This window comes from Amborella trichopoda, chromosome 2 (genome assembly GCF_054954075.1).
Source record: "Amborella trichopoda isolate Santa Cruz 75 chromosome 2, AtrichopodaSantaCruz75HAP2 v2.0, whole genome shotgun sequence".
Lineage (NCBI taxonomy): Eukaryota > Viridiplantae > Streptophyta > Magnoliopsida > Amborellales > Amborellaceae > Amborella > Amborella trichopoda.
In genome coordinates this window covers 44,420,318-44,434,944 of record NC_142337.1, presented here as the reverse complement: position 1 = coordinate 44,434,944, position 14,627 = coordinate 44,420,318, and the positions used below count along the sequence as shown (strand labels likewise).

The 14,627-nt window shown below is 37.4% G+C and overlaps 1 long non-coding RNA gene across 1 annotated transcript; it reads right to left on the bottom strand.

Moving 5' to 3' along the window:
- Nucleotides 1-11,987: 11,987 nt before the first annotated feature.
- Nucleotides 11,988-14,128, bottom strand: LOC148783232 (uncharacterized). The gene is made up of 2 exons (XR_016050622.1): nucleotides 13,767-14,128; nucleotides 11,988-12,668 (listed from the first exon to the last, which is right to left on the bottom strand). It is a non-coding gene; the product is annotated as an uncharacterized LOC148783232 (long non-coding RNA).
- Nucleotides 14,129-14,627: the final 499 nt, after the last annotated feature.

The window sequence follows — 14,627 nt, the reverse complement described above, 5'->3', positions numbered from 1 at the left end:
AGAGGTGCAGGGTTCGGTTCATAAAGACCTGAACCATGACAGTGTCCCGAGATAACCTGAGGGTTGCCTCAAGTGATAGCTAGAATGGATAGTCCACTAGCTTTGGTGGGTGTGTGTGAGGTGGTGGCTTCAAAGCCGCCTCCTCCTGGTGTCGAGCATCGTATTACAGGGGCCCGCGGTGATAGAGAAAGAGGGGTAGCCGCACGACGACCTGCAGGAGCAACAACAAATGAGCTGCCAGTCGCGGGAGAGGGACGGGGGGCCTCCAGGCTACCCCGAGCAATGAGACCGGCAAGTGAGTTGCTGATAGCAGGATGCGTGCTGTGTGTGGTGGCATGTGTGCCACAAATGTAGGGTGCATTGGCAGATGGTCCACCATTGCAAGGAGGTAGGGAGCAAGGGACTTTTAGTTCCATCCTCACCTCTTTCCAAGTGAAGACCTGGGAGCGCGATACAGGGTCGATGCTCAGGAGAAAGGTCAAGAATGAGGTTCGTGGAATCTGTTCCAGACGAAGACTCACGAGTGCGAGGATTATGAAACCCCCGAGTCGGATGAAGAGGTTAAGCAACCCCGAAGACAGGTGTGTGTATAGTGAACAGGAATAAAAAGAAAGGAAGTTCAAACAAGAACGATCCAACGATGGGGTAGTATGTCCCCAGTGGAGTCGCTAAGCTGGTTAGATACCTCAATCTCTCCCCCGGAGTTGGGTTGATCTGGTGGAGTAGTTCCGAGTTTGGGATGGACTCAGGACCTGAGATCGCTCTCTCGAGAACCACGTAAAGAAGACGTCGGATGGAGTACCAACTGGCGAGAGAGGAATTAGGGTCATGAGGTGGGACTTACCTCATGTGGGTGCATCACACGCTTAGGCTGGCTTGCGTGGGTGCCCTCTTAGATCACGTTGGAATGCCCCCCTGGCCTACGACCGGTTTGGAATTGCCTCCTATGACCTATTTCTGTTTTCCTGCAAACACACACACATCAAAGATACAGAGGTGTGGGTAATAGGACCCCACCTTGTTATAGGGTGAGTGCACACATGCGTGTGTGTACTCAAGAAAGAAATAAAAAAGAACACAAGAGAATCCATGTCAATTCAACAGCCTCACGGTGTCTTTTTGACGAGGGACTCTCGGTACATATTTTATAAGAAAGAAATAAAAAAAAGGGAAAATAGAGAGAAAGGAAGTGTTTGTCTTTGAAGGAGAGAGAACGAGGAATAAGAGAGAAGGCTAACGTCAGCTAAACTCTCGCTAAACCTTCCAAAGAGACGAAAAAGAATAGGAGAAGAGAAGAAAAGAAAATAGATAAGAGAAGCGAAAGTGAAAGAAGAAGTTTGACCAGGCGGTTAGGCAGGCACAGTGGCAAGACCAGTATAGTGACTGATTTAACATGGTAGCAAGACGAACACGGTAACTCAGACCGGCAAGGCGGCAATACTACTCGACGATAGAACCAACACCGACCAGCTTGGCATGATGGCTTGTCTGACGTGGCAACAAGACGGGCATGGTAAGTTAGATCGGCACGGCGGCAATACTGCTCAATGACAAAAAACCAACACCGACCATCTTGGTGTAACTACTAGTTTGATATGGCAGCTAGACGGGCACGATGACTCAGACCGGCACGTCGACTAAACTGCTTGACGATAAGACTGGCACGGCGGGTAGTCTGGCGTAATGGCTAGTCTGACGCGGCAGCTAGATGTGCACGGTAACTCAGATCGGCACGACGACTAAACTGCTCGACGACAAGACTAGCACGGCAGCACAAGGCTCAGCCTGCCCTCTGGTCAAATAAGCGATGGAGAGAAAGTGAAGACAAGCTCAACTCTCGCTAGGTCTTCCAACAGAGACGAAAGTGAAAATAAAAGTGATAGTGAAATAAAAGTGATAGAGAATGAGATAAAATGAAAGAGATTAAAACAACATGAAAATAAAATAAAATTAGAAATGGGAAAAGGGAGTAAACTAAAATAAGATGAACTAACGAAGAATAAAGTGAATAAAATGAAATAGGGAAAAATAAAAAGGATAAAAAAAAATAAGATAGGATAAAAATAAATAAAATAAATGGTATAAAGGGAAGTCAATTGAGGTGAATGAAATAGAATGAGCAAAATGGAATAGGGTGAAAAGAATAAAATAGGAGGGTTTAATAAAATAATAAAAAAAATAGATAAGTTGAGAGAGAAGGATGTTCTAATAAATCTAAACCTATGAGTTAGTTAAGAGAGACAGAAGGTTTTAATAAAATAGAACCTATGAATTAGTTAAGAGAGATAGAGTGAGTAAATATGGGGTCATTGGGTTGTTGAAAGAAGTAAAGTATAAATAATAATAAAAAAGTAATGTTTTGGTTAAGAGGAAGGGAGGGAATGGGTTATTTGGTTATTTAGATGAGAGAGAGTGGAGTGCCTTTTGTTAGGTTGAACCGGCGTTTAAACACTCGTCAAGTCGAGCCGGACTCGTCCGGTCGACTCGAGAATAGTCTAATACCGAGCCGATTCCACGAAAAAATCGGGAATCGCCCGTGTCCAGAGAGAATGGGGCGATTTTCGGCGATTCCCAATAGTGAATCGCGAGTCTCACCGAGAATGACACGTGGCAGCCACACGAGAGTGACACGTGGCACCTAAAAATCTTCCTGTGCTAATTCACCTCACTCGTATGCCTCCCTCTCTTTTCTACACGCGCAGCTGATGGACTAGTACACAGCATTTTATAGATAACAAACGGTCACTCATCTTTCGATGTGGGATAATTCCCACAAAAAACCATTCAAGCAAGATGATTGAATATGTATTATATTATAGAAGCTAATAAATCACATTAGGCGATGTGGTGGTGTTGGTTGACAACCTTGAATTTCAGATGGGCGTCTTGAGTTCGAACCGCCCCCGCGTCGCCTTTTATATAATACAACATTTTTTTAAGATAAAGATAAAAAATAGAGATAAAGATAAAAAATAAAAACCATTCCAAGATAATGAATAAAAAGCTTGAAATAAAATAGAAAAAATAAAAAAATTTTCTTGTTGTAAAAAAAGCTTCAAAAATAAAAAATAAAAAGCTTTTCAAGATAAAGATAAAAAATATAATACAACATTTTTTTATTTTTCTTGTAAAAAAATACAAGGTAATATAAAAAGTATTTCTAGCAAAAAAATAAAACAAAAGGCATAAAAAAAATTTTGACAACAAAAATAAACAAAGCCAGAAAATACTGTTGTAAAAAATTAGAAAAAATAAAAAATAAAAGACTTTTCAAGATAAAGATAAAAAATATAATACAACATTTTTTTATTTTTCTTGTAAAAAGATACAAGGTAATATAACAAGTGTTTCTTGCAAAAAAAAAAACAAAAGGCATAAAAAAATAAAATGTACTTAGGCAGCATCATTTTTTTATTTTTCTTGTAAAAAAAGTAAAAAGTAATACAACAAGCAAACAAAATTGTAGTACAACGTCTTCTTCTTTTGTCAAAAAAAGAGAAAAAGATAATCAACAAGTATCATATTTTTCTTGTAAAAAAAAAATAAAAGATAACACAATAAGTATTTCTTGTCAAAAAAATAAAAGGTATTTCTTAATACAACCTAGGAATAAATGGTCTAATTATATTTTTTATTTTTATAACATGATGGTCTTTAACATAAATTTAGTAATATTAATTTAAAGATATGATTCATACAATGAGGCCATTTGAAATCTCTCTTTCTGCTAATAATCTTTTCTACTAATTTATTCTAGAAACCTAAAAAATTAAAGAAAATTGATATGCATTCTAATAATTTCTATATTGATAACCAAATCTTTTATTTTATTTATTAATTTTTGTATTATAAATCATGTAGTGTACTATTTTTCTTACAGTTGTCAATAATACATTTTAAATTAGATGATATTATAAAATATTTTGGATTTGTTATTATTTATATAATAAAATAATTATAAAATATTGTTGGTATATAATATTATAGTTAGTTAGGTTGTACTAATTTGAGTTTTTTTAACGGATTAGGATTTTTCTCCAATTCGAGATTTTAGTGGCCAATTTTCATCGATTTATTCAACTCTTTATTCTAGTCCATATATGATTATATAATTAATCCATGATAATTCTATGATTTCTTTTGTGTGATGTAAATTTAATGGTCAATATAAGTTCATACAAGGAAAGGGTATCTCAATATTCACAAATTGATGAAAAAAATAAAAGCTAATAATGTAGTACCCTCATTTCTTATTGGATTCTTAAAAAACAATATTTATAATGAATTTTAATAATTTTTTCGGATTTTTTTGAGTTTTTATTCTGACTAATTCAGCCAAATCTCGATCCAAATCACAGATTTATCGATCCGAATAGGTTTTTATGATGCCCAATCCGAATCACCAAACCGCTTTTTGAACCATTTGGTTGAACGAAATAGAGTGAAAAAAACTGAGTGAAACGAAACTAACGAAAACTTACAACGAAAAGAAAAAGACCAAAAGAAGAAAAGGGCAAATGAGTTTCGTTTGTGGGTTTTTAGAGAGAGAAAGCACAGTGAGGGGAACGGGAGAGCGGGAGGTTGCACGCGGAGAGATTAAGTGGGAGGAGGGGGTAGAGAGATGGAGACGGTGTAGCGGGGTGGTGATTCAAGACACATGGGGGTGGCTGCCTGGCAGCAGTGAAGATGGTTGCAGCAGAATGTGGCGGAGGTGGTAGAAACTGGTGACAGAGATAAGGGGCAGCAGGGTGGAGGACGATGGTAGTTGGCTGCGAGGTGGGAAAAGATGGTGTTTGGTTGCTGGCCGATGGGAGTTGCAGGGAAAGAGGTGAGCAGCATGATGACTCGAATGGAGATGGTCGAAGATTGGAATGACAGCAGCAGAATGGGTAGAGAAGACAGAGAGGTGGAGGTGGCTGCCTGGTGTGCGGCAGTGAGTGTTTTTCTTTTTCTTTTGTTTTTTTTTTTTTTGTTTGTTGAGAGAAAGAGGGTGGGTTAGGTGGACCCGACGGAGCATCAAGAGAGTAAAGGGAAGAGTGGTCATGAGGGACCGCAGCGAAGGAAAGAGAGAAGAAAAGAAGGAGAAAGAGTGAAACATGTCCATCAAAGAGGAGAGAGAAATAGAGTTACCTTAAGCTTAAGGGTAAGGCTCAAACATTTCTCTCTCCTTCCCCTCTTTCCATAATCATGACCTTATTAAGCCAAGTGAGGGTCTCTTGTGCAATGATATGACGTGAGATATATATAGACTTTTGCTTAAACATTCAAATTTAACTCTAAATGCTAATAAAAATATATTTTATTTGAATTAAAATAAAATATAAAAATTAGTGTAAAATTATGGTTTTGCCCCTACCTAATAATTCATAAAATTTCAAAACAATCCTTACTGCACTTATGGAATATGTACGATTTTCTTAGGCCGATTCAGGATTGCTCCAACGCCTGTTTGATCGAAAGATGATTACTTTCTCGTTGGGCTCGGCACAACGATCAATTTGGTACCAACTTGGAACCACGGATCGTATTTTTAGGTCACGATCACGCGACTTGAAATTTGTACGAATCTTGGAAACTTCCGATCGATAATGTGTTTGTTTCATAATGTATTTCTTCGCTGGATCACACTAAGCATGCTGTCACGATCGCGTTGTAACAAACGCAGCTGGATTTCTTGCCCCAACAAAAATTCTGCCATTTTTGGTTTTTGGCCGGAACTTGAATTCCGACAGTCGAAATTTCCAGCAACTTCGACGTACTCGTACACCGAATCCGACTGTTCAGCGCATGCGAGGTTCGGACCAGACATAGCCCTAGACCTTATGCACGTCATTCAACTTGTTTTCTGTCGATCGGGTATACGAGCGCTATGATATGGTCGCTCAAGTGGGTAGTGCTAATACTGATTTTTATGCAAATGTATTCATGAATCGCCAACTTCTCTCTAGCTTTTCTCCCTGCTCGGTCATCGTCACAAGGCGTGCTATATATCAAAACGCTCGTCTTGACGAGACGAACACGCTCCAAAAAGTTTGGCGCCGATCCGACTCAAAACGAATGAGATATAAGTCTTTAAAGTAGCTGCTCGTGACTGTGTAAACCAGTCTCCTTTAATAGAGATTAGTGCAAGGAGGCTGTACAGGAATAGTGCGGAACCTAACCCTTTTTAATGTTTCACCCATAACTTTGTCCTGGAACATCTATTTAAGCTGAAACTCAACTCGTAGAGGTTTTCAACTGTGCCGGATCCAATGGTGGTGGTGCCAGAGCCATTTGACGTACTGAAAATATAGTTCTAGTTACGGGGTCCGTTTTAGGGTGCTAAAGGTTGATTTTTTCTGAAACTGTTTATTTGTTTGCGCTGCCTTAGACATGTCGGATTGCGACGAAACTTGGCAGGTGGCCTTTTGGAGTACTTTGTAATATTCTCATCTGTTCTGGGGGCAATTCTGAGACTGTCGAAAATTCATCTGTAAGTCAGGGCTTTATTGACTAACTTCTCTTTTATTCCGCATCAAGGACCCAAGGTGTAACAATCCTAAAATTTCAAAAAAAAAAAAAAAAAAAAAAAGGAGAAAATATGCTTATAAATAGGTGATGTTCTGTTTGAGTATGATGGTCCTTGGGGACCATCACTGTTTTCAAAAACTTTTGCTTTGGATTAACTTTTGCTTTGCCTTTATTTTTTTTCCTTTGCCCGCTTTTGCCTCCTACTGCTTGCAGCTGGCAGCGTCCTTTAGCGGACGTGGTTTTCGTACTATAAAAGTCTGCTTTTAACGCGACACCTCAGGTATGAGGTAGAGCGTAAGAAAATAATATAATAATATGTTATAAGAATTTAAATAGGGGATGTGAGCACTCCCACCCTAAAACAAAATTTTGAGATCTCTCTTTCTGGTGGAAACACAGTGAACTCTCTCGAACCGAAATTTTTATCGGAAGCTCCCTCTCAAATAATTGTGGGTAAGTGACATCGTCTTTCTGAAAAATAGTCTATTTTTAATAAATAGTGATATTTCCATCTAGGATCTTTATTTTATCAGTTTTGTGTGTAAGTGACCTCATTGTCTCGAAAAATAATCCATTCTTTTTAAAAATGAAATGAAATAATTATTTCTGCTTATTATCATGAATTTTAGACGCGATAAATTTTATGCGCACGTGACCCCATTATCTTGAAAAATAATCTTTTTAATAAAAATTGTGATATTTTATCTATGTTAGAAATTTTGAATTCTGTAAATTAAAAAAATAAATTTATTTATTTTTCTTGTTTATTGTTACAAATAAATGTGATATTTCTGCTTTTAGTAAAATTGTGATATTTCTTTCTACTGTTTTGAATTTTTAGACATTGTAAAATTCGTGTGCAAATAACTGCCGTATTATTTAAATATTGACATTTTTGCAATTGATTATAGTATTGTTGTGAAATGTTTATTTGCAAATTAACATCCCATAAATTGTGATAATTCTGTATTCTTGAATTTTTATAAGAGTTTTTCTATACATATTAAATTGGCAATTATGCTAGAATGCCTTTACAAACTGCTACCTTTCTAAATTTGAGCCCAAGATATTTGATTGGTTATTTTTGAAATGTTATATAGAGTGATTGTTATTAATGGTTTAAGTGAAATTCATATTAATGATTTTAGTGATATGTTGAGTACATGATATTGCTGCTTTCGAATGTTTAAAGAGATTTAGAAATAATTTAAGTATGCAAGTGGACTCATCCGGTTCGCCGGTGAGGTATAAGTGGACCTATCTGGGACGCCGGTAGGGATTAAGTGGACTCATCCGGTACGCCGATGAGGTATAAGTGGACCTGCAGGGATTAAGTGGACTTATCTGGGACGCCGATAGGGATTAAGTGGACCCATCAAGAAGCTGATGGGGTATATAGGTGACCTACTTGGGATGCCAGTAGGGTATTTTGTGAAATCCTTTGAATTATGTACTGCCGTTAAAAGTGTTATAAGCATTTCAATTACTCGGATTATACTTAAATTATGCATTTATTGAAAGTGAAACTGTTGATGCATTTCTGTTAATAGATCTCATTTTGGAAAATATTGATATCTTTCAATCATGATTATTTTTAGGATTATGATGATCACTTACTGAGTAGCCAAACTCATCAAACTATGGTAAACATTTTTTTTAGGATAACTACGGATTCATTTTGAGTGCTAGTCAAGATCAACCTTGGAAGATACTGTTGTTGTGCTAGCTTTCTTTACTTACTATGTAAGACCTCGCCACTGTAAATTTGTCCTATCAATAGATGTATATATGTTTTGTCCGTCACATCTCAGGAATAATAGTATTGTAAATTCTTGGGATGTGACACAAGGTGTTAAAAAATGTGTTCAAACAAAGACGTATGTTTTCCCTCCCCAAGGAAAAAGTAACTCATTTTATTTCATCCATTTTGAAAGCTATTTCAAGGCCCTTTCTGACGGCAATCTATCAAATATCACAATCTCAAGACTAAAATGGTTTTTTTTTTTCCTAATAAAAATTCATTGAAATGGTTAATTGAACTCCTTTCAATATTACTTGGTTTAGTGAGCTCCACATCCCCCACTTTAATTTTATTGATGGAGTTACCCCTTTTTCTAGCATTAACAATAGCATGAAAGAGTTTAGTGTTTCTATCTCCTTCATTTGACCATTTCACTCTAGATCTTTGCCTCTAATATACTATATTCAATTTCAGAAGGTCAAGCAAGGTAGAAAGGGAGTTGTTTCTTTCCATCATTTTGTTTGGAGGCACTGATCCTCCCATAAATTGGATCTCATCAATCCCTTCAATATTTCTTTTTGTCACTGCAATTTTTTACTATAAGTTGACCTAATATTCTTTTTTCCATTTACTGATTTCATTCTTTGGCATCTTCAGTTTAGTAATGAATTGATGACCCACCAAACCTTCTATCTTGGTATTTTGCCAAAAATCTTCCACCAGCTTAATAAAGCTTCTATCTGATAGCCAATTCAGCTCCATTATAAAAGGTTATGAGCCAAACTTCTTACCCACCGAATTTATTAGGAGAGGGACATAATTAGAGGCAATTTTCACTGAGGCTTTAACACAAAAATATGGAAACTTATTAAGAAGGAGTTGGTAACCAAGAACCTATCCAAACAGGTAAAGGTAGTGTCTAAAAGAGCACGGTTTGACCAAGTGTAAGCTTCCCATTGAAGGAACATCCAGAAGTTTATTATTGTGAATAAAAGAATTAAACATACGCATACAAGGAGAAATCCTAGGATTAACTGAGAATTCACTAGGCCATTGAATCACATTGAAATCACTTCCAATACACCAGGGAAAATTAACGAAATTTGTCAAAACATTCAATTCATCAAAAAATTGTTTTTTTTTATCAACACAAATGGGACCATATACCTTTGTCAAACACCACTTAAAACCATCCACATGGCCAGAAAACAAAGTAGAGATATGTCTTTCATTTAAAACACAATCATTTTTCTGAACTACACTCGAGTACCATATGACCCACAAACCCCCTAATAAGCCAAAACCAACAAAGTCCATTGGCCTCCTCCCCCAAACTAGCATAGTAAACTGAAATTTCGTGGCCTTCATCTTTGATTCCTATACAATCAAAATGTCTAATGTGAGTAAGAACTTGCTTTGGAATGGAAATGTCCTTCATCAACATTTGGAAGATTTCAGGGGCCTCTCTTCCAAGTTGTAAGCAATCAAGGGGTGATGGCTGGGCTCTTGGGTATAAATTGTCTTTGGGGATTTCAGAGGTTTTGAAGTTGCTATTTTCATCAAAATCTTCCGCTTATAAGCCATGCCCACAGAGATTTTTCTTTACCTTTTACCGATGAAAGGGACAGTTGGGGGTGGTTAAGGAGAGCATCGAAAAACACACTAGAGAAGACACTGCTTCATGATGGCAAACCTGATATTTCGTTGCATGCACCGTCGTTTCCAATATTGGGTGGCATCCTTCCAAACTCGTGTCCACAACACAGCTAGGTAGACCTTTGAGTACAACAAATATATTTTGGATGGAGATGGGAGCTAACTTTTCATTTGAATTTTGAGATTTAAAATTCATATTTTTGTTGGCACAATACTTTACTATCCACCGTTGAATAATGCATTTCTCGATGAAAGTGATTCTTGATTGCAATGAGCGGCCAGGATTGCTTCGAGATGCATCTAATTCCTGAATTTTTCTGCTTGTCATACCAGGCCAACCATTGTTGTTTACAAAGATCCCCATGCTTTGTGCTTCATTGGGATTAGGGACATTCGATCCAACAAAAGTACGGACATAATTGTTTTGGTAGATATTGTCTTGTATGGAGTTGATTTCCTTAAAGGTCAAGAGAAAATCGAAAAGACCAACTTTCATAATACAAGAGGTAGGACTCTTGACTTCTTTTTTCTCTATTTGAAATATCAACGAGTGATACGATACTTTTGTCCAATCAATCTTAATCAGTGTCCCCTATAAACTGGCAATTTCTTTAAAAACTTCCATCGACCATAACTGGTATACCGTTCATTGAAAAATATGCAAATCTGAGTTTAATGAAATATTTTTCCATTGCTGGGACCCATTTTTCAGCTATCAACTCCACATCTCGAAATCTCCAAAAAAATTGTTTTATCACTTTGGTTGCTTCATTGCTCAATCCAAGAAAACATATTTTATCACTTGGGATACTTCTAAATAGGCTAGGGGTCAAAGTCTAGGATTTGTCCACCCATCTCTGAAAAGCCGCAATGTTTCTACCTTTACGAAGAAAAAATGCCAAAACACTGAATTGGATAGGTTGAACTCTGTCTTTGACAACATTATCACCTACTACAATCACTGAATCAACAAGATGGTCAAACCTAGTAAAGGAGCGAAGAATCTGAGCATACGAGGGATGCTCTACTCCCTCCTTGGCTTCTTCCTCTTCCATCACTCCTCTCTTCCCCATAAGTGTTGAATATTCACTCAAACTTCGATGAAAAGGAGTTCTCTCAAAGGTGAACACTCAAACAATGAGTGACCTTTTACTTGCCCTTTACCCATAGTAGCCATTGAAGAGCAGCAACAACCTCAACTTTTTATCAAACAAATTGGAATACCTCCTGCTCAAGTCCAAACCCCTTTCCCCTTTTGACCCACTACATTGTTCTTGCTCTCCCACAGATTCTATTTTCTCTTTAACTTGTCAACACCGTTTTGAAATAAGACCCTCTTCTCTCTCTAACAAAAAGCACACTGTATCTCTCAATAAACAAAGGGACTTTGTTTACCTGATTTTGAAGAAGGAAGAGGATATTCTACAGACTCACTGTAACTCCTTTTGGAACCCGTCATTAACGATGCTTGAGCAATCGAAGAGACCAAACATCATTATCTAAGTCACTCTCTCAACTAAGGAAATAATTTGGCAGGGGTCTCTCCTTTCCACCACACTCTCCATCCCTATGCCTCTATCAAGGATCTCTTGTCTCTCTCTTCTCCATTCTCTCTCTACACTATTTGCTTGAAATTCTCTGTTCTCCCCCTCCTTATCTTCACTTGTTGGGATAATGATCGACCTCGACTGTCCTATGCCGTGATTCTGGAATTTTCTAGGCTTTCCTCGCAATGAGAGGAACTTCCATCTACAATGAAAAGCATTTACTTCACAGTCTAGAACAAACTCTAGAATGAAACTTCCCTCTGCTTCACAGTTCCTTAAAATCTCTCTCTCTCTCTCAATACATCTTTTCTCATCAGAACAACAACAAATACCATGTTTGATAGCGTTGATATCTTGATGCGCTTATGTTACTAGATGGTCTACCTCCACGCATCTTTCAATGTAGCACACGGACAGATCCAGAATATTCAAATGATTTTGTATAATATAAAATTAAATTATAATTATAAAAGTTAAAGTAATTATATAATACTATAATGACATCACAATATAACATCACCGAACCCGAACAATGTTTTTTTGAAAGATCCAAAAGTACTAAATTTTAAAGGTAAATATCTCCATACCTTTTATTTTTGCTACCTATTTTTTAAGAGACACAAGGATTTAAACTATTTTTAAGAGCATAAAGTCTCTATATTTTCTATTTTCCAATCCCCTAAACCCCTCTGACCATGTATTATTAACCTCAACAACTTATGAAATGACTTCCTTCCCTCAAAACCTAGCCTCAATTAACTTATGCCGCCTCTCTCTCTAAACTCAGTCCCTCCTCTGTCTCTCTCTAAAGTCTGTATCTCTCACCCATCTCTCTCTCAAATGCCCAAATCGTAGAGACCTTTCTACATCTCTTCTCTCTCTCTAATTCCCAAATATCCAAATAGGAGAGTTCCACCCTTCCATCGTCTCTCTCTTGCATGTTCTTGCGATCTTGAATGATCATAGGTTCGGGCTTGATCTTAAGATGTTCTTGAGATGCTGCTGATTGATTCCTCAAGTAGATCATTTGATCTCTCTCTAATACCCAAATATCCAAAGAGGAGAGATCCACCCTCCCATCGTTTCTCTCTAGGATGTTCTTGTGATCTTGAATGATCATCGGTTTGGGCTTGATCGTAAGATATTCTTGAGATGCAAGTAGATCATTTGAAGTGAGATGAGTTTCACAATTTCTCCAAAGTCCTTCAATGTTCCTACAAGATTAGAACTAACATCAATGGAGTAATTGCAATGAGCAGCCGCTAGAAACTTTGATAGAGAGAGAGAAAGTATACTATGAGACAACAAAATTTAATCCAAAATTTTGAAGAAAAATGGTGAATTGACAGAAAAAAAGCCATCAAACGTATTACACTAGACCAGTAGTACAATTGATTTTATTGTCCTAAACTTTTGTATTTTTGCTTCTCAATTTCAAATTTCAGCTATAATAAGTTTCAATCCCTTGCAAAAACTGAAACTCCCATAATGGTCCTATATTCCGAATTGAGATCGATGGAAAAAAACATACAAGATTCTAAGAAGTTTTAGTCAAAATATGCAATTTAATTCTACAAATTTAGGTGAACTCAGCTAAAGTGTGCCAAAAAATGGAGGAGAATTTCTGAAAAATAAAAAAGAAGAATGTCGAAGTTTCAAGAAAATTTGGACTGAAATTCTCAAAATGCAGCCTAAACTTGTGAGACTTTTTTGTGTAAAAAATTCTGAACTTCATGCTTGTATTACAAACAAAATTTCAGTCCATTTCTTCAAATGGGCCCAAAAATTGCACTAAAATACCAAAATTCGAACCATGCATGCCACTTGGATTTGAACAGTTTATTGCATACCAAGAAAATATTTTATTTTTTTGGTACTCAAAGCAACACATACTCCCTCTGAAAATACATATTCCACAATAAATTATCATTTTACAAGCTCTATAGGCTTTTAAAAGCCGCAAAACCCAACGGGGAAAACAGTTAGAAACCAAAGGGGAAGAATGGGAAAAGGAAGAGGCCAAAAAAGGGGGAGAAAGGACGACATGAAATGAAAAAAGTAAAAGGCAAATAGAAAAACAATGATCTAACCAAAAGAAAAAGATGTAGATCTACAAGAGCAAAAAGATGAATCGAGGAAAGAGAGGAAATTGAAGATCTGGTCACAAGACGGAAGGAGAAGAGAAAGGAGAGAGAGCGGGAAGAGAAGCAGAGCAACAAATCAACGAAGGAATGGGGAGAGAGAGAGATGGAAGGAGGGAGGAGGGAACTATAGAAAAGAGAGGAGGAACTGATCTAAATAGAGCGCAACACCTTCGAGCGATAGGTATGGAGATAGGAGTAGCAACCAGCGGCGGCATCCACCAGCGAATGGTGAGGGCAGCAACCTGCGACGGCAGTATCAGCGAGCACCAGGGGCTTCAACTAGCATCGGCAGAGACCATTGCGTACTAGAGGCAGCAGTAACCAACAAGCAGCAAGGGTAGGAACCAGGGCAGCGACCTTGGGGTAACGGAGTTGAGTGAAACCCTAGTTTTCTCTTACGATGAATATTACAATGTTGAGGAAGGGAAGCATGGGGTAGGATCTAAAACAAGTGGGCAATGGAGGTTGCACAGAAGAAACCTTGAGTAAAAGGCCCTCTTGATTCTTATTTTCCCCTCGACACCAAGGATGTAGTTAGATGTAAGAAGCATATTAATATAGGAACTGCTTTAAGAAGGGAGACATGGTGGCTTGATGAATATATCAAGCTAGCATTTCTCTTAATACTCCTCACTTGAAGAGTTTCCAAGCTATATTGGAAGTAATGGGGTAGTTTGGACTTGGATTTAAGGCCCCTAACTTATGAGTTCAAGAGGACCTTACTTAAGAAAGAGTTGAAGCTCACAAATAAGTATTTTAAAGGCCCAACAAGAATGCATATTGAATTACAGGGTTGTAATAATGACAGGTTCATGGACTAATAGGAGAGGAAGAAGTATCACAAATTTTATGATGAATGGTCCGATGGAGCAATGTTTTTTAAATCAATTGAAGCATCTTGGGAAACAAATAATACAAAGTTCATATTTTAGTAGTGGACTAGTGAATAGAGGAGGTGGGTGAGCAGTTAGTCATTGAAGTAGTTTAAGATATAGTTGCAACCAATATGGTTGCTACGAATCTATTGTT